The sequence below is a fragment of the Jaculus jaculus genome, chromosome 5 (assembly GCF_020740685.1).
Source record: "Jaculus jaculus isolate mJacJac1 chromosome 5, mJacJac1.mat.Y.cur, whole genome shotgun sequence".
Lineage (NCBI taxonomy): Eukaryota > Metazoa > Chordata > Mammalia > Rodentia > Dipodidae > Jaculus > Jaculus jaculus.
The window spans coordinates 17335934-17357136 of record NC_059106.1 but is presented as its reverse complement, the minus strand read 5'-3'; the positions used below and the strand labels follow the sequence as shown (position 1 = coordinate 17357136).

Genomic DNA, 21203 nt, shown 5'->3' with positions numbered 1-21203 from the left:
GCATGTTAAGCATCTATAATACAAAAATCCAGAAATCTTAAAAATTCATACCTATTTAGCATGACATGGAATCACAAATGGATAGTTATACAATTAACCTTATGTCATTCAAAATACCACTGTGCTAAAGATGTTATATAAATTACCTTCAGGTTGTATGCTTAAAATGTATATGAATCTGGTAGAAATATTATATTTAATTTTGGCTTAAAAGCACCAAAATATCTCATAATATGCATGCAAATATTCTAAACTTTTTTAAAAAGTCTGAAATTCAAAGTACTTGTGGTCTCAAGCAGTATTGATAAAGATCTCTGTACCCCCAATGTCATTTTAAGTGCTTTCTTAGGAACATGCCTGTGTATTTGGTATCAGTGGTGCTTAATGGTCAGCAGCATCCTAAAATGTTATCCCCCAAATTTCAAGCCTAATCCCCAGAACTGTGGATTTGATGAGAATTTACACTCTCATTATGCTATGTGTCAAAAGGAATTTTGCAAATATAATTACATTTACTAATGAGTTGGATTTGAATTAATCACGAGAGATTATCCAAGTGGGCCTAATGAAATCACACACACACCCTTCAACAGCAGCACTTCCTGCAGGTGGTAGCAGATGAGAAATCAGAGAGATACAATCCAGGAGGAAAACTTGATAAATCATTACCAGTTTCAAAGAGGGAAGAAGTGATTCTGCACAAAGACATGCAGGTGGCCCTGGAAGTTGGAATGGAAGTTGGAAAAGAGTACTGCCCAAGGGAGAAGAGGGATGGAGCAAAGAAGGAGAAAGGGAAAAAAAGAATGTTTGAAAAATCCATAATGAAACCTAATATTTTTTTATTAGTTATGTACACATTGTGTATACAGACATACTGGTACCATCCTTAGTCTCCTCCCTGACTCCCCACTCCACAGGGATCCTCCTTATTGGTTAATGTGGGCTGTGCATTGAGGGGTTAGACATCAATTATGGGTAAGAGGCAATGACTCTGGGCATAGAAGGAGGTAGAAATAGAGAACACTCAACTCCTACCAAACCTAATACTTTGTTAGGTAAGTAAAAATGTGTGGGGCTGGAGAGATGTCTTAGCAGTTAAATGCATGCCTATGAAGCCTAAGGACCTCTGTTTGAGGCTGGATTCCACAGGACCCACGTAGACCAGATGCACAAGGTGGGACACACATCTGGAGTTCATTTGCAGTGGCTTGAGGCCCTGGCGTGCCCATTCTCTCTCTCTATCTCAAATAAATAAATACATAAATAAATTTTTTTAAAAAAATGTGTGATTGTGAAAGAGTGACCTAAACTAACAACTCAGCAAGGAAATGAAGACCTCATTCCTATCAATATAATGAAGTCAACATTACCAACCAGTTTAGGGAGATTAGAAGATTCTTCCCAAGATCATCTTGAGAAGCAGTTAGCTTAGCTGGGTCGTGATTGGAGCTCTTGTGAAATTCAAAGCTGGGGATCCAACTGAGCCAACTCGGACTTCTAGCCTACAAGACTGTGAGGGCAGTAAGTGAACTAATTAAATGGTGTTTCAACTCCCTAATGATGTGGTTATTACTCTGTAATGGAAAAATAATGGCACATAAAATGCATTTTTTGGGGGGGGTTTGAGGTAGGGTTTCACTTTGGTCCAGGCTTACCTGGAATTACCTATGTAGTCTCAGGGTGGCCTCAAACTCACGGTGATCCTCCTACCTCTGCTTCCCAAGTGCTGGGATTAAAGGCATGTGCCACCATGCCCGGCTAAAATGCATTTTTTAAAATTTAAGAATAAGTGCATACAACTCTCCTCTGAAAAGCCTATACCCACCCACACCCCACACTTAGATACATCTTATTCTTTTCCTTCAGCAATTCTGTCTTAGAGAAGCCTACACCCTGCTCTGGGGTTTGTCTTACTTTCCTTCTGGGTAAGGCTTTCCTCTTAATCCTTGTGCTTAATTTCTATGTTCAATTATCTTTATTAAAACAGCAAAGAAGTATGATCTGGGGATGTATCACAATCAGAGAATACTTGCCTAGGCATATGTGGGACACTGTGTTTGATTCCTAGAATAGTAAAATGAATAAATAAATTAATAAAATGAATGTAACATGAAACTATGCAGATAGCTCATTCCTCTTAACTGCTCCCCAGTATTCCACAGTATGCATGAAAACTCATCCCAATGATGGCTGCCAGCAACTCATACCATGTCCCGACTCCCTTCCTCTCCCTATCTCCCTACTCTCTGAATGTGGGCTTTCTAGACTTATTCTCATGCCAAACAATACTGGGAATTTAGGACATAAAACCTATGAACTTAGGTCTTGAAAGAACGTGAAGGTCTTGAGTTTGCCCCTTTGGGGCTCAAATAGTATGAATAACAAAAGGAACTACTGAATGAGGAGAGACTAGGTGAGATGACTGGAGCTCAGCTGGCCCCATTCATGCCGCAGGTGTGTAGGGTGTTGAGACAGAGCAGACAAACCACCATGATGAGTCAGTCCAGTGAGAAGAACTGTGGGAAACAGTAAACTGAGGATGATGTCTGAATTTGGCAGTAGTTTTGTCATGCAGCAAATAGAAACATTACAACACATACCTCACGAATAAATTTTGGACACTCAAGTTCACCCATTTCTTTGTGGCTGAACCTCTGTGTCTATAAATTGTTGAACTTGGCCACACAAAACTGCTGCTTCTACAACACAAGTAGTGGCAATTTCAGGAAGTTCCATCTTAGAAGCAAACTTCTACAATTCTGTTTCCTCTGGCTCTTTGTACAAGTTCTAGGGTATACAAAGTGATGGTAAGTAGAGGTAAGTGGTGACATAGAAATTGTTTGCTTCCAGATCGACATATTATATATCTTAACACCTACTGCTAAACTATTTGCTAGTTTATATATAATTGCTGTCTCTCATAAGCATGAAATGGGCTTATACTACTGATCTATGTACACTTAGATGTCTATTATTATAAACATAGCTCTTATGCATCCTACCTAATAAGAACTACTCTATAGCTGAAGAAATGTCAAACATGATGCAAAATTGTTGGTAACGCACAAGGTATTTGACTTTTTTTAATACTCTATGGGGGCTGGAGAGATGGTTTAGTGGTTAAGTGCTTGCCTGTGAAGCCAAAGGACCCCCGTTCGAAGCTGGATTCCCCAGTACCCACGTTAGCCAGATGCACAAGGTGGCGCACGTATCTGGAATTCATTTGCGGTAGCTGGAGGCCCTCGTACATGCATTCTCTCTCTCTCTCTCTCTCTCTCTCTCTCAAATAAATAAATAAAATAAAATATTCTATGTTATCTATATTAGGAGAGAGAGATGTAGTTTCCCATTTATAAAGTAATTTTGCTTTTGTTTTCTTAGAAAGGATCTTTCGATATAGTCTAAAACAGTCTTGAATGCCAAGTCCTCCTGCCTTCACATTAAAAGTTCTGGGATTCCATGCATGTATCTAATCCATAGTTAAATACACGTATGAGGTTACATCTATCCTATAGGAATGAAACTCACCTAAGGTTTTGATGTAAAACTAGGGTAAGGGTGGGTAATGAGAGGGCTCCTTTCCAGCCTAAGGTTTTTCAATGTGCTAACACATGAAGGAAGATATCTTGCCTCATGGATTACTGTGTCATCATCCATACCAGTGACAACTTTGCTATAACTGGAAGGTTGAGAAGTTCAGTAATATTTAGAATATATGTATTAGGAATTGTCTAGGGCATCGTGTGTGTGTGTGTGTGTGTGTGTGTGTGTGTGTGTAGTGCAGTGCATATTTATGTGCATATCTGTTTACATATGTGGTACACATGTAGAGGCAAGAAGCTGAAGCCAAATGTCTTACCTAATCTCATTCCACTTCTTTTACTCAGGAGGGTCATTGACGTCAACCCCGAGCTCACTCATTCAGCTGATATAGTCAGCTTTTCCTGCCGACTCTTTGTCTCTGCCTTCTGAGGACTGGGATTACAGGCAGGCTGCCACATCCACCAGGCATCTGTGTGGCAGATCCAAGCTCTAGGCCTCATGTGTTCACAGGAAACACTTTGTCCTGTATCCATGGGCTATGTTTCCAGTCTCTAAGGAGGAATTTCTATGTAGCACTTAGGTGAGGCAGGTTGTACTTGGGACCAGTGATCATTTCCTTGGTGGTGGTCATACAAGTCAAGCTGGGTTGCTGTCTGCACTAAATTGGAAACATGGGAAATGGTGTGTGTGATGTGTTACATTTTTTTAGTGGGTGAATATGTGTGTGTGAAGGTACATATAGCATGTCTAGTGTTTTCTTTTGCTCTTGTGCCTAATTTCCATGAGACAGGATCTCTTAGTGAACACAGAGCTCGTTTTGTTGGCTCCATTGGCTGATCACTGAACCCCAGGGGTTCTCCTGTCTCCACCCCACTCAGTGCTCAGCTAGACACGCTGTATTGCTGTATGTACCTGCACACACATACATAACACAATACAAACATACACCCAGGGCTTATTCACCCACTGAAAAATGTTACACATTTCTAGAAAACACAACTTGTTTTCCATAAAGCGAATAATAAAACAACAACTTGAACAAAATTGTTCAAGACAAGAACTGAGATAAATGAGAAATAGTCCAAACATGGAGTAAGGCACACATTTGGAATGTCAGCATAAACACCTTAAGTAAAAATACTTCTTATGTAATGACATTTTAATCAGGAACATCCATCTAAAGTTTCTGCAGTGTCTGAAAACCTACATGTCACTATGCAATTTGACCAAACTGCATTAAAATAATTGTATTAAGATTTCTGGCATTGCTTTATAATAACTGGACAGTAATTGTTGCTAAATTACTGCTGAATTGCCACAGAATTAAATATCACATCCATATTAAGACTGAATGACTCCTTCATGATTAATGACAACTCAGCAACTACCAAGAGAATTAAAATGATCAGCCACTTATCCCAATGTGTTGCCATAATTCCATGGTTTTAGACCTATATTTCAAGAAAACTTTTCTGTTAAACCTATTGTTATGTTACTGAGTAAGATTCAGGGAAACATATTCTATAAAAGTCCAATTTTATTAGTGAATGAACACTACAATTAAAAGAAAAACCTACTTTGTTTTACCTACCACCTTAAATAACTAAGAGCAGATGATGTGTTGAACACTCTAGTTAAATATAAACTATACAACCATGTAATTAAAGACACCTGGCCATAATTAAAATATTCCTAATAATTCCCTCTCAAAATAAATTTTCAATTCAGATCACATACTTGTCCTAAACTGGGAAAAAGAAATACATTATCAGTTTTGGAGGATATTATTTAATTATCAGGATTTTCAAAAGTTTTTTAAAATATGAGAAGCATAATAATAAATTGGTATATAATTGTTTGTGGACTATGCCTAGGTTATAAAGTACTTATAAATATTTCCCAAGTGAAAACTTGGTAACAATTTATCAGACCCATACTTAACAATGACTTAGAAAAGCAATTGTATGCTTGAAAATGAATGTTAAACAAACACTTATAAAAATAATTATTTCTCCCACTGTTTTATAATTATTGAGTATTAGTGCCAACTTATGTATGATAGTGGACAAGATATGGCAGTTCTGAGTAGTAACTATCATTTGTCCCAAGACTACTTTTTTTTAATGGATTAAAAAGGCAAGGTATTAAAGAGACAAAGCATGCATAAAAGATCTGCTTTGAACTGATCCTAAAACAACTGGTTTCAAGTTTTGAATTCATGTGATTTACTCAATATTCCCCTGGAATTCATTTTTTCTGCACATTGACTCAACATTTTTCAACTTAGTTTTCCAATTTCAAAATAATATTAGAAAAGTAAATGAGATATTGAAGACATTTTGAACTCTGGAGAGTGATTTAAATTTGGTTGTTTTGTGTTTATCGCTGGATAGAAACTTTGCCCTCAAAATCTGTGTAATTCAGGCATACAATTTAAAGACATGTGGACACCTACCACTGGGTACCTGCTACTAACTAACTATTGGTCCCTGTTAAATTTGTCCCATCAATTTTAATTTTAACAACAGAACCAATGCTTGAAGCATCTATGTTTTCAAATTCTCTTACTGCCTATCAAAGAATGAGGTAGCAGAACATTGTCAAAAATCCTTACACTTGATCAGATTTGCAGAATTCTCCTGATCTTATTCCCATATTATCTTAACAGGTAACTTACCATTACTCTTTTACCATCCCCTTTACTCACCCCATTTTCCTCTGTGTGTATGTGTGTGTGTGTGTGTGTGTGCCAGACACAACCTCATATGTTATTCCTAGAAATGTTACCTATCTTTTGTTGAGGTAGGGGATCTTATTCACTTGGATCCAAACTGATTAAGCAAGCAAACCCGAGGATTCCACCTGTTTCTTCCTCCTTGAGTGATGGAATTACAGGCATGTGCCATCACAACCAAGCATTCATAACCCATTTATTTCCTGATTCTCAAGAGTAGGAGCTGGCCAACCACAGCCAGCAAGTCAAGTATGTATTGCTGTCTATTTTTGTATAAAGATTTACACTGGGATGTTGTGTTGTTTTCTTTTTACCAAATATCTGTGGTAGGTAAAAGAGCTATGATATTGACTATGCTACTCACATACGAGCATATGCACTCTGGCCCTGTACAAATGGTCCCGTGGAGCCTGTGTTTGACTGTGAAGAGCCAGTGCTCCTATCTCCTCTGACATGCATCTGAAAATGTCCATGTCAAATGGTCAATGAAGAATTGCTCCCAATGACCCAGGGATATATGTCAGTAACCTTCTCCATATAATCTCCTTGAAATAATAATTTGAAATAATGCAAAACTCTTAAAGGAGGAGCTGAAGCAAAGGTTCAGTGAATAAAGTGCATTCTGGGAAAGCTAAGATTAGTGTCTAGCACCCACCCCCAAATGCTAAGAGGATAGTGTGGACTTGTAACTGTGGTGCTGGGAAGACTGAGACGGAAGGATCCCTGGGGTTCTCTATTCTTAGCACATTCGTTTTGTGAGTTCTAGGTTCATTGTGAGAACTTCACTAGAAGAATGAGGTGGAAAGTAACTGAGGGAGATCCCTGATATCCATCTCAAGCCTACACATGCACATGCATACATGTATACTCACACCCATACATGTGGACCTACCTACACAAATACAGAGGGAGAGAATAAAGAAAGAAAGATAAAGAGAGAAAGAAAGAAGGAAACAAGAAAGGAAGGAAGGAAGGAAGAAGGAAAGAATGAAAGAAAGGAAGAAAGAAGGGAGAGAAAGCTATGGGAAAGGATTTCTCAGCCCTCCGATGTGCTGACTACTGTGGAGACCTATTTTAACTAACCGGGAAGTCCTCCACGGATCATCACGTGCTAGTCTCATGTATGAACACTTCAGTTTTACGGAAACCTTTGTTTATCCAGCATCAGAAATAATAGAGGCATAATTTTATTTAGTCTACTCTGAAACAGTCTTGTTGGTCTGTCTTACAGATAATGAAACTGAGGTTGAATACTAGAACCTGTTTGAGAATATGCCATGTGTAAAATCAGAGTTTGGAACTAAGCTCAGGTAGTGGGACCCCAGAGTCCATTCATAGAAGTGCACAGTTTCTGCTCAATCTCTATTTCTGAACCATGGATGCTTGAATTAAAATAGTAAAAATTGAATTGTAGCAAGCAATAGCATACCAGATTCTTAGTGCTTATAGAAAACATTCAGAAAGTATCACATTGTTTTAAACTCCATATGTATCCTATTCTCCTATTTCATTTCTCTTCTGATCAAATCAGGAATAATACTATCCATTTTAGCAGCTCAAATGAACTCTTTTCTAGAGATTGGAAAAATAATGTTCTGTCTGAAAATACTTCTTTTACATTTTTTCTCCAATACAGATATAAGATTAAAGTTGCCCTTTTTACATTTCCTTGGTGATTTTATTTTTGGTCACATAAATATTACAAAAATGGTGACTTCTGAAAATAAAATTAATTTTCTTTCAATTCAAGTAAAAGAAACATTTAAAGCAAAGTGTGTGGCATACAGAAAGACAGGCATCCAACATCAAAGGAAGACTCTGGCTGTAATTGGAAGACTGTTCCACTGAGGCTGCATGTCTCAAAGGGTGGCTGATGTGAGCTGCAACAGGACAGCTGTTTGGATGGGTGGATGTCCCATGGGCGTATGGATGCAGAATGAGAGAATGTTGACTCCATCCACTAGCAGCCCAATCACAGTCACGAACAGTCAGTCCGCCAGAGCACATCCTGATCCTGAACATGTATTTGAGAGAAGAGGGAAGAATAGTGAAGTCTAGGGACAAAAAAATCTTTAAGGTTCTGTAAAAAATTAGCAAAAAGAAACGGTATTTTAGGACAAAGTTTGAGATCATTATGAACAATTTAGCAAAACTCTTACTTTTGGGGTGTGTGTGTGTGTGTGTGTGTGTGTGTGTAGGCATGTGCATGCCACAGCATGTATCTGGAGGTTAGCTCACAATTTCAGCTGTCAATCCTTGCCCTCCATCTCATCATTTGACATGAGGACTCTTTTTCACTGCTTTCCTGCCAGCTATTTGACCCACAAGCTTCTGGGAGAATCTCCTGTCCCTGTCTCCCTCCTTGCCAAAGGAGCACCATTGCTATAGCATTTGGCTTTTTAACACAGATTCTGGGGATCTTAACTAAGACCCCATTCCTGCATGCCAACCACTTTATCCACTGAGCTATTTACCTAGTCCATGAAACTGAATTTTTCATTTTCTCCTATTTCAACAGACTCCCCGCCCCTCAAGGAACTGATACAGGAGAGAGTATAAAGAGATTTCTTTCTTTCTGAATAATTTCCCTCAAATATTTTTCAAATTCTGATTTTTCTATCATCATTCAGGTCTTGTCTGGTCATCTTGATGCCAAAAGTTAGTTAGTTTAATAAATTTCTTCCACTAGTGCTTCCTCCTCATTATATGTTGTTTCCATGACAATGACTTGAAATTTGGCATCACTCGTTGGACCACTTACTGGGATTGGCAAGGTAAGCATACAAACAAACACAGGAACACATGTGCATATGATGGTTTTGGGGAGTGTTTCCAATACCAATCTCAAGAATGTACAATGGTGCAGCGTCCCTGAAAAGTGTTGAACTGAAGGGAGGCGACTTCAAAAACCTCCCCTTCTCTCTTCGAGCCTCAGTCTCCCCATGTGAGACTTAATGGGTTTGGATCTGCTCTGCTATTTATCATCAGGGAGTTGTGGCTGCTGCTTCATTTGAGCTTTATAGAACTTAAGGCTATTTTTCTTTCATTTTCCCAGGTGAGAATGATTGATAGCTTCCCCTTAGCCATCTCATTACATATTTTTACATATTTGTTGGTTATTATGTTTTCTTTCCATCACTTTTCCACATGAATGAATTCTGTAAGTTATCTTCATCTTTAAAAGTTCTCCCCTCATTTGTCACCATTTTCTTTTATGACTACATTTTGAATACTATTTCCTCAAAGCTGAGCAGGATGAGGGTTTAAGAGTGAAGGCTTTATGGGCTGGGGAGATGAGATGTCTCTGTGGATGAAAGCAATTGTCATGCAATTGTGAGCACCTACATTTTGATCCCCAGATCCTGCATAAAAACTGGAAGCTATGGCCAGACTCTGTAATTCCACCATGCCTACCAAGACACGGAAGGTAGAGACAGGTGGAGTTCATGGAAACTGCTGGACCTGCTAGCTGAAAAAAAAAAAAGAAGTGAAGTATAAGAGACCCTGCCTCAAGCCAGCTAGTATAAGAGGACCAGCACCTCTGACGTTTTCGTATGTTCCATGAAACACATGTAAACATGTACACACACACACACACACACACACACACACACACACATACACGGATGAAGCATTTGGACTGCCTACATTTGGAGCCATTTGCTCAGGGGGAAGCTTTCAATAGGTTGCCTAATATGACTAAATTTAACTCTCCTTGCCTATATAATGTGATTATAATAACAACCTCACCATGACTGCTTAAGAGGAGCTCACTGTTCCTTCATCTTTCACCCTCTATATACCTAATCTCCCCCTTAGGACATGAGACCTTGTGCATCATGGCACATAGCCTGCACAAGGAACCTGAGATCTCAGACAGGGTGTCTGAAGACCTTCCCTAAACCCTTCCTTCTACAGGCGAATGTCAACATGCACAACCTCACAAGTCTCATAGATTGCCCTAGCTGCTTTTGATTAAGCTTGAAATAGTTGTTCACTGCTTTCCATGGAGACAAATTTCCCATCCAGCTCGAGACTGTCGGTGTGTGGGGAGGACAACCATGAGCGTGTGGCTCTGGCATACCCTATGCTCTTCTCTTCAAATATCTGTGACCTTAGCAAAAAAGTGTCATTGAATTAAAGTAAACCATGCCACGTAGATAGAATGTTCTTTGTGCTTTTGTTTGCGTGTGTGTGGTGCATGTGTGTATGTATGAGTATTCATGTAGGTGGGTGCACATGTGTGTGAGATGTTTATATGTATGATGGTATATGTGTGTGTGCACCCGTGTATATTTGTACCTGTGCATATTTGTGTGTGGGTGTGTGAATCTGTACATGTCTAGAAGCAGGAGGACAACCTCTGGAGTTACCTTCACCTCTGTTTAAGACAGAGTCTCTCACAGACCTGGAGCTCACCAATTAGGTTAGACTGGTTGGTGAGAGAGCCTGCTAACTCTAACTCCCAGCGCTGGGGTTATAGATACTTTCCACCACATTCCACATTCATGTGGGTTCTGGGTATCAAACTCATGTTTTAATGTGTGCACATAAACCACATTTGTGGTTGACCTATCTCCATCCCAGTGTAAGAGATGGTTCTCGTCTTCTTCACCTCAAGCTAAATCAGTTAAAGAAAAATCAAAAGCACAGATTGGAGGAAAAATGGATAAAGTGTTATTTTTTCCTAACAGATGGAGAACTCAGCCACAGAGCTCCAGCCCCATCTCTAGTCCGATGCTGAGCCCAGCACATAAGATAAAAGCAAGATGGATACACAAACACAGCAGAACCACACTGCGGAAAGTGTAATGGTCAAATACGCGATTTCACCTCCTTTACTTTGTCCCCATCACTGAACTGAAACCTGGAGGTTTTGCTAGTGATGCCACAAATAGATTGCTTGGGAAAGAAACTCACAGCTTCCAAATCTGGAAGTGGGTAACTTCATATGAACAATCAAATTAGTTAAACTGACCTGAAGTTCCAATTTGAAGTCTTGAGCATGTGGGCAATAATTACACGTTTGCTCTGCTGAGGGTAGCAATGGTACTGGCCAGGATGTCCATTACCCTCCCATTTCTTCTGCTTCTTGTTGTTCTTCCTGAATCCCCTTCAAGGGATAAGCCCATGACTCTTTATACTGTGGATCCAATCTAGTTTCTTCCCTCAGCATTTTAAAGCATTTATCTTCTTATGCAACAAGAAGCTTACCCTTTTCTTCCACGTGCATCCTTCCTAAATACTCAAAGTTCACTTCCCCCACTCTCCTGCTCCTTCAGCTGCTTCCTTTAGGACTCTTAAGTGAATTTTCATCAGACCTCAATGATTTCTACACATTCAATTACTGATGTATGCCTTAACCTGCTTCCTCCACATGTGGACTCACACACTTGCTCATTAACTGTTGCTGTATGAGCACCCACTTACTATTAACCTTTGTAGAGAGGCAAGAGCTGCAAAGCTATTACGGATTTCACAGCCTGGCTCCCATGCAGCCTGCCTCATACTTTCTCTCTCTCCCAAACAAGAAGCAGGCCTTCCCTTCAGGGAATTATCTCCAGGGTGAAAGGCTTCCAAAACTATTGTATTGCTCCATTATAAAGGAAAATTGCATGGCATATTTTGAAGTTTATTTATGAGGAATACTTTCTGTTCTAAGGTATCTTCAGACACCTTTCATATGAATTATACTGAAAATATTTATTATCTCCATAGAAACTCATAGAACTTAGTTTTTTTTGTTCTTAAAACTCAGCCAGAGAGCACTGATGTTTAAAATTACTTCATCCTAAGGAACTGTACAGTTTATGTATTTGATTTTATTTTAGTTGCATATGTTCATGAACATGTTTGTGAGTGTGTGAGTATGCATGCCCATGATGTGAGTACATAAGGAGTCTGGTCTGGAGGAACCTGTGGATGCTTTCCCCAAGTATGATTCACTTTGTCATTTAAACTTTTCTCCTATTTGTGTGTATATGGTGTGTGTGTGTGTGTGTGTGTGTGTGTGTGTGTGTGTGTGTGTGTGTAGAGAACAAAGTTTGATGTTGAGTGTCTTCTTGGTTAACCGTACACTTTATCTACTGAAACACTTTATTTATTGATGCAGGATCTCTCTATCTGAAGCCAGCTTGTCCTGGGGATCACCTGTCTCCACCTCCTGACCAATGGATTACAAGCAAGCCACTGCACATAGTATATATGTGTGTGTGTACGAGTGCGCGCATGTGTGTATGTGTGTGTATGTGTGTGTATGTGTGTACTGGTGATCTGATCTTCAAGTGGTGCCACAAGTACTCTATCTACTGAGCCTTCGCATTGGCCTCTGCACATTACCTTTTGAAATAGGTTCTATCACTGACCTGTGACTCACCAAGGAGGCTAGACTGGCCTTCCAGAAAGCCCCATGGATATTCCTACCTTCTTATCTCTCTCACCCAAGATCTGGGATTACAGGGGCTCACCAACACACCTGGATGCTTTCATGTGATTTCTGCAGATTGAATTCATCTCCCTAAACTCTCAGTAAAAGTACTTATCCAGTTGGGCTATCTTTCAGCTATATTTGCTTGGTATTTTTAAAAGATTGTTACCAAAAGATCCAAGTACTGTCTTTCCCTTGGTTTATTTTGACAAATTCTAATGACTGCCATCTATAGCAGCATATAATATTAATTCACCTCCACTTAGTTGACTTTATCAATCTATGTGAGGAGCATTTCTAGCCATCACTTTTCTGAACTCTCCTTGCCCTTCCAGTGTCCCTTCCTCTCAATATTGGGTTGTGCCTGCTTTGCCATTTTCCTTGCATGAGCAGGCCCATCAGGTAAGCATTCTTCACATCTGCTGGGCATCCCACACTGAAAGTGGTGTAACCAAGTCTAAGAGAACATGTTGGCTGCCATGATTGAACCCAGTTCACTCCAAATGCTGTTCTACACCTGCAATAACTGACGGGCAAGGAAAAGGGGGATAGAGGTTTGCAATCATGAATCTAAATAACACCTCCTAAAGTAGGTTTAAAGGCTGCAAAGTTTAAATTGCTTGCTCATGTTCCAGGTTAAAGGTTGTTAGTTGGTTAACATTTTACTCAACATATTTGTACTAAGCTTCCAAGGCATGGAACTAAACAATTGTATTCTTATAGATCAAAATATTACCATATATACTCTTCTAACCTCTCCACCTTCTTATAACTTACTCCTTCCCTTTTTTTTTGGCAGCTTTCTTCTCTTCCTTTTATTTAAAAAAAATGAAGAAAAGTAGTGATGGGGCACAGTGGTTTAAGATGCTTACTATATCAACCAGAGCTTGCATTCCTAGTAATTTTGTGAAACCAGATGAAAAGGTGGTACTTGCATCTATAATACCAACATGCCTATGGAAATGGGAGGTCAAGTCAGGAGAATCCTGGAAATGTATGGCTGCCCAGTCTGACCTTCAAAGCAACAAGTAACAGCAGACACCCCTCTCAAACTAGGTAGAGGAGAAGGCCAACACCCAGAAGTTGTCCTTTCGTCTACACAAGAACACACATGCACACACTAACATGTGTGCACACACACACAGAAAGCTGGTGGCATTGAGGAAGGGGAGCACTAAGTAATGGCTTTGTTACAGGATGACAGTCAATAAGAGATTGCATTTCTACAACTTCTGATTGCCATCAGTACAGCAGTAACTGATCAGTGGACAGCTATTTGGGGCATATCTATTAGTGCAATTATTCCTCTCTCCATATCAGAGAAATGCTTTCTTCCCATTCATGTAGCTCCTGAATAAAGATAACTCAGTTTTAGAAAACATGTGAAAAGTAATATTTGAGTCATTGCTAACAAATGTAATGACTCTCTTCTCCCCCTCTCTGGCTGCTGAGAAATGGTGAGCACAACTTGTACAATTGTTAAAAAAAAAAAAAAAAGCAGTTTATAAAAATATGGCTAGATTGGACTATTGAAAGATGGGGAAATTGTGAAAACAGCTTCTTTGGAAGTTTGAAAATTTTTATTGGCTCATAAATTGTTACAGTGAGAAAGAATCAAGAAGCTTCTTTAAGGAAAGAAGAAGCTAAGACTCTGGGACATTTAAGAAACTTGCTCAAGGTTCTTCAGTTCCTTGTTCATGACCCCAAAACCATGTGAGGAGCAGTGTAAATCAGGGTTGGGATTTCTAATATTAAATATTTCCTATTTCTTTGAAATTATCAAACTTTCTATTAGGCTGAAAATATATGGGAGCAATTTTTGCCTATACTTCATGTAGTGTTGTGCCATAATAAACTGGTTAGTGTGTATGTGTGTGTGTGCACTTGCATGCACACATACATACACAATTGTGCATTTCTGCCACCTCTCCATGGAAGCCAGAAGACAAGTTAAGTGCCATTTCTTGTACACTGTCCATATTGTTGATGCAGAGCTTAGACCTGGCCAGGTTGGCTAGACTAGTTGGTGAATAAGCCCCAGGGGTTCTCCTGTCTCTTTGTTTCAAGTGCTAAGATGTGCCTCCATACTTGACTCTTTTTTACAAGGATCTGTGGATTGAACTCAGGTCCAAATGCATGCAAAGCAAATGCTTAACAAATGAAATGTCTTCCCAGCCATCTGCTAACAACCTTTTACTACCACACTGATTCCTGCATTTAATAGTACAACAGTTGAAAATGGGTTATTTTTAAATCATCAAAGTTTTCAATACAATAGGTCAAAAGTTTCCAAATGACTGTTGCTGTCTGAAAATAAAAATACATTAATCCATCCACACTGGGTTCTACAAAGTCTTAAAGTGAAGGATGGACCTCAAGCCAGCTCCCAATACTCCCAGCCATTATCCAACCTGACATCCCAAAAGGCTGTTGTTGGATTCACAGCGGCATCTGTAGTTCATCATAATGGCTATACATGAAAATGCTGATACTGTACACACGTATCTTAATTTATATGAAATTATGTTGCTATACAGTTGCAGGACCCAGTAAACTTATACTTTTAAATGTAAAGTCTAGCTCCAAAGAAGCAGATAGGCTCATGATTTAAAGGAGCTCTGCAACACAACTGAAAAAAAATGTAAACAATATGTTTTGAAGTTCATCAATCCATAGGTTCACTTGCTGAACTTCTATATTTATAGCCTTGTAAAATAGAAGCTCATTGGTATGGAGGGGAGGCAGTGCCCTTGAACATCCTCCTGATCAGTCATGCTGGCCAGCCCACGATGATCCCCTCCAGGCAGACTGTCACTGAGCACTCACTGTGACATGGGTCCCATGCCATCTTTCCCAGGCAGAAATATAAATAGATAGAGCCCTTGGAAAGCTCAAATCTAACAGGGGAAATAGACCTTTAAAAAAGATGTTAGGGCTTCATCAAAACGTTTTAGTTGGGAATCATTTCACCATCTTCCTATTTCGGCCCATCTAGAAGGCATACTCTTCTAAGGTAGAAAATAACCTTTAGAGATCATCTAGTCCATTTCGCTGGCTATATGCAAGAAAATGATATAACCACTACTGTCATTTAAAAAAATGAGCCCATTCCAGATGGCTTCTAATGTTTAAACCACTTTACTATTAGGAGAGAATTACATTACCTCCAGCCTAAATCCCTCATGCTGTAACTTAGACTTCCTGTCCTCCTCTTATTGACAACTTAAAGAAGATGATGAGCACTTAATAACCCTGATAATTTAACTTCAAGATCATCTTAGCTTCCTGTTTTCTGGGAACCATTCATTTGATTTATAATTAACTAGGGAGCATGCATAATTCTCATGTGCCTATCTTAATGAGAGAAGGCTGAAAACCGGACATAGAAGACATTCAAAATTATAAGCAGGAGCAACAGGAAAGTTGGAAAAAGCTTGGCAAATACTGACTGAGAGAAGGCAACACTAAGGGACATGGTCTCTTCTGTTTAAGTAAAGTGTGGTTACTCTTTATTTCTAATACCACACTCCAAGGAACCTGTGAAACACAAATAACCATGCTCCTTTATCTCTTCTCTCTTCTTCATAGCCTTGGACCAAACAGTCACTAGCAAATGAAAGGTCTCCAATTAATAGGAACTGAGGAAGTTAAAGGATGTTCCCATAGTCACATTATTGATCACTGCTAATCTTTGCACAAATTTGTGTGTCTATATCTATTTATTGATCTATATCTAAATATATAACTATGCCTATACACATAGATAGTCTGTGGGGGATCTGGGAAGATAGTTTAGTAGTAATGTGCTTGCCTTCTGTGGTGTCCCCCTTAAAATTACTTATCTGAATGCTAGGTTCCCAGCTGATGGAAATTTGGGAATTAATGCCTTCTGGAGGCAGAGTATTGTTCAGGGCAGTATTATGAGTATTATGGCCAGTTTTCCCTTTCCAGGGTTTGGCATACTCTCTTGTTTCTGTTGTCCATCTGATGTTGGTGAGAAGATGATGTCCAACCTCTTCCCATGCTGTCATTTCCCCCTGCTATGATGGAGCTTCCCCCCGAGCCTGTAAGACAAAAATAAACTTTTTTACCCCCTCACAAGCTGCTCTATGTTGGGTGATTCTGCCAGCAATGCAAACCTGACTGCAACAATAAAGTTGGTACCAAGAGTGGGGTCATTGCTAATAGACATATGACTATATGGCTTTGGCATTTTGGAGCTGATTTTTGAGAAAAATGTGGATGAATTTGAAATCTTGGCCTAACAGATACCTTGCAGTGCTGTAAATACAGATTTATGGACTATTCTGGTCAGAGTTGAAACCTGATTGTAGCAAGAACTATGGACTGTGAGGTTTTGTTTTTGAGGGTGAGAAAGAGGATTGCCCTGACTGGGCTAGAAGCAGTTTGTTTGAGAGGCCTGCTGCTATGTCTATGTCCTGAGGGCTAGTGCAGGATTTCTTGGTATAGAAAAATGTACTTGTATGAGAAGAGGGATATGATATAGGAATGAAACCACTGGGTTGAAACCTCTGCTGGTTCATCTGCAATTATATGAGAGATTACAACCTTTGAGATTGGGATAACAGGAAGAATGTAGACCCTTTTGAAGGGGCCTGAGTACTCAAGGAGTGTCCTGTTCTTCAAAGTTTGCTCTACTTCCCCCTGGATGAACAAATTAACACCCTACCTGGTGTTATGGATTATAGAAATGCAGGAAAGAGAGAGTCATTGAATTTGAAACATGGGCTTATGTTTTGGAAATGGCCACGGCCAGGGTGTAGCAGGTTTGCTGGGTGTCTGTGTGGAGACCTGATGGAGCTATGAGGATGGACTGTGGGTTGCCGTGGAGACCCAGAGGACAAACCAGGACCAAGAAATAGCTTCTAAGGAGAGCTGCCATCCCCAATGAAGTTTCCTAGGACTATGAATTTCCTGGCTGAAGTAGTGGAATTGGAACTCCAGAAAATTGATGCTGGTTAGAATGATCAGACTCGGAGATTTGCCATGGATTAGTATTGCTAGACTTGGAGCTACAGAGTTTGATGCTTTCCCTGGTTGTTTTAAATCTTGTATTGGTTAAATATTTCTTTGCTATGCCCAAATGCTATCTTTATCAGTTTGGATGTTTATTCTGTGCCATTATGGATTTTTTTGGGGTAGATATTTTTGGTATTATAGTTCAGTTAAAAGATCTTGGACTATGGGGATATTTGAAGATCATTAAGATTGATAAAAGCTATGGGGACTTTTAAAGTTGGACTGAATGCATAGCATTTCATATCATGGATGGTTATCAGTTTATGGGCTCCAGGGGCAGAATCTGATGGTTTGATTCAGGGGTTACCCATAAACTTAGGTGTTAGGAATACTAGATTCCCAGCTGAAGGAGATTGTTTAGAGATTAATGCTACATAGAGGCAGGGTATTGTTGGGGGTGATATTGTGGCTATTATAGCTTGTGTCCCATTGCCAGCATTTGGCACATTTGCCGATTACTGTTTTCCCTCTGATGTTGGTAAGGAGGTGATGTCCGTCCTCTGATCTTGATGTCATTTCCCCCTGCCATGATAGAGGTTCCCAAGCTGCTCTTGGTTGTGTGATTTCTGCCAGCAATCTGAACCTGAATGCAACACCGTCCAAGCATGACGACCAATTCAGTTCCCCAGCACTCACATGCATGCTGCAGTGAGGTGGGCACGGTAGCTGCCTGCCATCCCAGTGTTCATGAGGCAGAAGCAGGTCCTCTCCAGGGCAAGCTAGCTAGCTAGACTAGATGAACTGGGGAGATCTGGGCTTAGTTGAGAGATGCTGTCCCGGTAATTAGGGTGGCTAGTGATCGCTGTATGTTTGCCATCAACATTTGGTCTCTACTTGCATACACACACACACACACACACACACATATGCACACATATGTGTGCCCACAGACACAAAACCACACCTTACATGTAAACCACACAAATACACATGCAAAAATGTCTTTACTATTTGAGGGAAATCATAGCATGGACTATATTATTTGAAAAAAAAATCTATGGTCATCACAAATTGTAATAGATCTCTAGAATTTAATCATCTTGTACAACTGAAACACTGTACCCATTGACCAAAGGACACCAATTTCTCTTTATGCTTCTATGTATTGGTCATCTATTTAACATTCCTCACAGCAGTGAGGTCATGCAGCCCTTGCCTCTTCTGTCTGGCTTATTTCACCGAGTTTAATGTCCTCCAGGTTCATCCATGCTGTCACCAAAGAGGGTAGCATTTCTTCCTTTGAGGCTGTGTGGCATCCCATTATATGAACACATCAGGTTTGTTTTCTTTATCCCTAACTTGTCAACAGACATATTGATTGTTACTCCTTATTAGATATTGTAAGCAAAATGAAAGTTTTTATTCTGTAAGAAAAAATCAAGAAGACAACATATCTTTGTATATTATGAATCAATTGCTGGCCTTAATAATGTCATCAGAAATCCTTAAATTGAGAGGCACACAATGGGTTTCCACTTTTTAATTTTATCACATTTATTTTTTATTGAAAAGTTCTTTTATTGTAAACAATATCCCTTGGTAATTCCCTCCCCCACCCGTCTTTCCCCTTTGAAACTCCACTCTCCATCATATCCCTTACCCCTCTCAATTAAAATAAAATGAAAGTCACCAGTTTATTTAAATGGAGGAGGTGTTCACTCTCCTCAAATAAACTTACTTCACTTTAATGTCACTAGCAAAAGTCACTTAGAAAATGTCCAGAAATCAAAAAACCCTGCAAGGTTTTTGTAAGGACCGGAAGGGAGGCTTTGGGAGCAGCATTTGGGCATTGCTGAGGTTCTTTGCCTTGATCTAACACATAAGAGGTGGAACCTATTCCAGATGGCAGTTGTGGGTTTCTGCACATTTGAAGACCAAAAAAGAGGCCAGTATACAAACTTCTAGCATGTTAGGCATTGGGACAGGAAGCATGGACTGAATATTGTACATGGGTGAGGGGGTCAGGAAGAGAGCAAACTTTCCACTTCCTCCATCATCTTCTCTGACCTCTCATGCAAGGAGAGACTAGAGAGTATAGTAGCATGTTCTCATGCAGTAGATATTGTGAATAAATTACAAGTAACAGTTTTTGTCATCTAAATGTCCATCATCTTCCCCTATCACATTTTGTTAAGGTTCAACCATCCATAATGGCATTCATTATTTAAAAGAAGCCATTCCTCCATGCACTTGTTGAGATTATATAAAATGTCTCATCCATGCCAAAGGTCTGAAATTATATAAACAATAATTTTTAAAAATGGGTGTTCCATGAACATGTGGAACAAAATTGCTTCATAATGGTAGGATTCAGTTGGCTGCAATGTATGTCAGAGTCATATAGTCATAACTTCAGTTCATATCAAGAGATATGTACTCACAGGATTTACCAAAACAAAATTCTTCCAAATCATATGGGAACAACAACATATGCTACTAACTTAAAAAAAAAACAGTAATAAATCATAGTATTCACAAACTAAGAAATGCTTTCTAAAAGAGAATTATAAAATTATATCCCATGTGCCTGTACATGTAAAAAGGCCGATTAAAATTGATGGTGTTGGCCCAAAGACACAGGAAGCTGAATACTAGAAGGTGTTAAATTCATGAAGCTCAGCTTTTAAAAACTTTAATGATAGTTTTTAAGAGCTTCAGATTTCATTTTATTTAATCATATCTTCTGTGCTAACAAAATGACTATGGTTTTTGATAATCTATTTCAAATATACATAGGCATTCTTTTGAATTCAACTGATTAAAGAGATTTTGCATCAAGATTTAATTCCACTTAGCATTCTCAGTGGAACCAAATTTTACTGAAAAAAAATTAAATCGAATAATTTAAAATACTTCTATCCAAACATGGGAGGGTAAGTTTCAGAAAAAAAAATAATGTTAACATAAATTCAATTATTGTACCAAGAAAACATACAGGAACATGGACATTCAAATAAATACATTATTCTGACTTTGCTCCTAGCTGACACAAATTACTCATTTCTTTGGACTTGATACAAAAAGGCTTTAGAGGAACAGGAAAAATACAATCAAGGAGTAAGGCGCATTACTCATCATCTGCCAGCCTTGCAGACGCCAGGGACTCTGCTCATCCCTCATTCCCCGAGAGCCATGCAGAAGGCGTCCACGAGCTGAGGGATTACGTGCTACATTCTCAGCTGCTTCTTGTTGTGGGCTTGTTGTGACAGTTCTCTACCATGGCATCCGCTCAACCCATAGCTAAATGCCTGTGGTGGTTTGAGTTGGACGTCTTTCATAAATGCATGTGTTCTGAATGCTTGATTCCCAGCTGATCACAATTTGGGAATTGGAGCCTTACTGGAGGAGGTTTGCTTCATAGAGGTGCACCGAAGCTTATGGGGGTTATAGCCATCTTCCCCTTGCCAGTGTTTGGCACGCTCTCCTGCTGTGGCTATCCATCTGATGTGGGCCAGGAGG

The 21203-nt window shown here is 39.4% G+C and overlaps 1 protein-coding gene across 6 annotated transcripts in view; it reads right to left on the bottom strand.

The window, feature by feature from the left end:
- Positions 1-21203, bottom strand: part of Nckap5 (NCK associated protein 5) — a 1019391-nt gene that overhangs the window by 459682 nt on the left and 538506 nt on the right. The window lies entirely within an intron of this gene.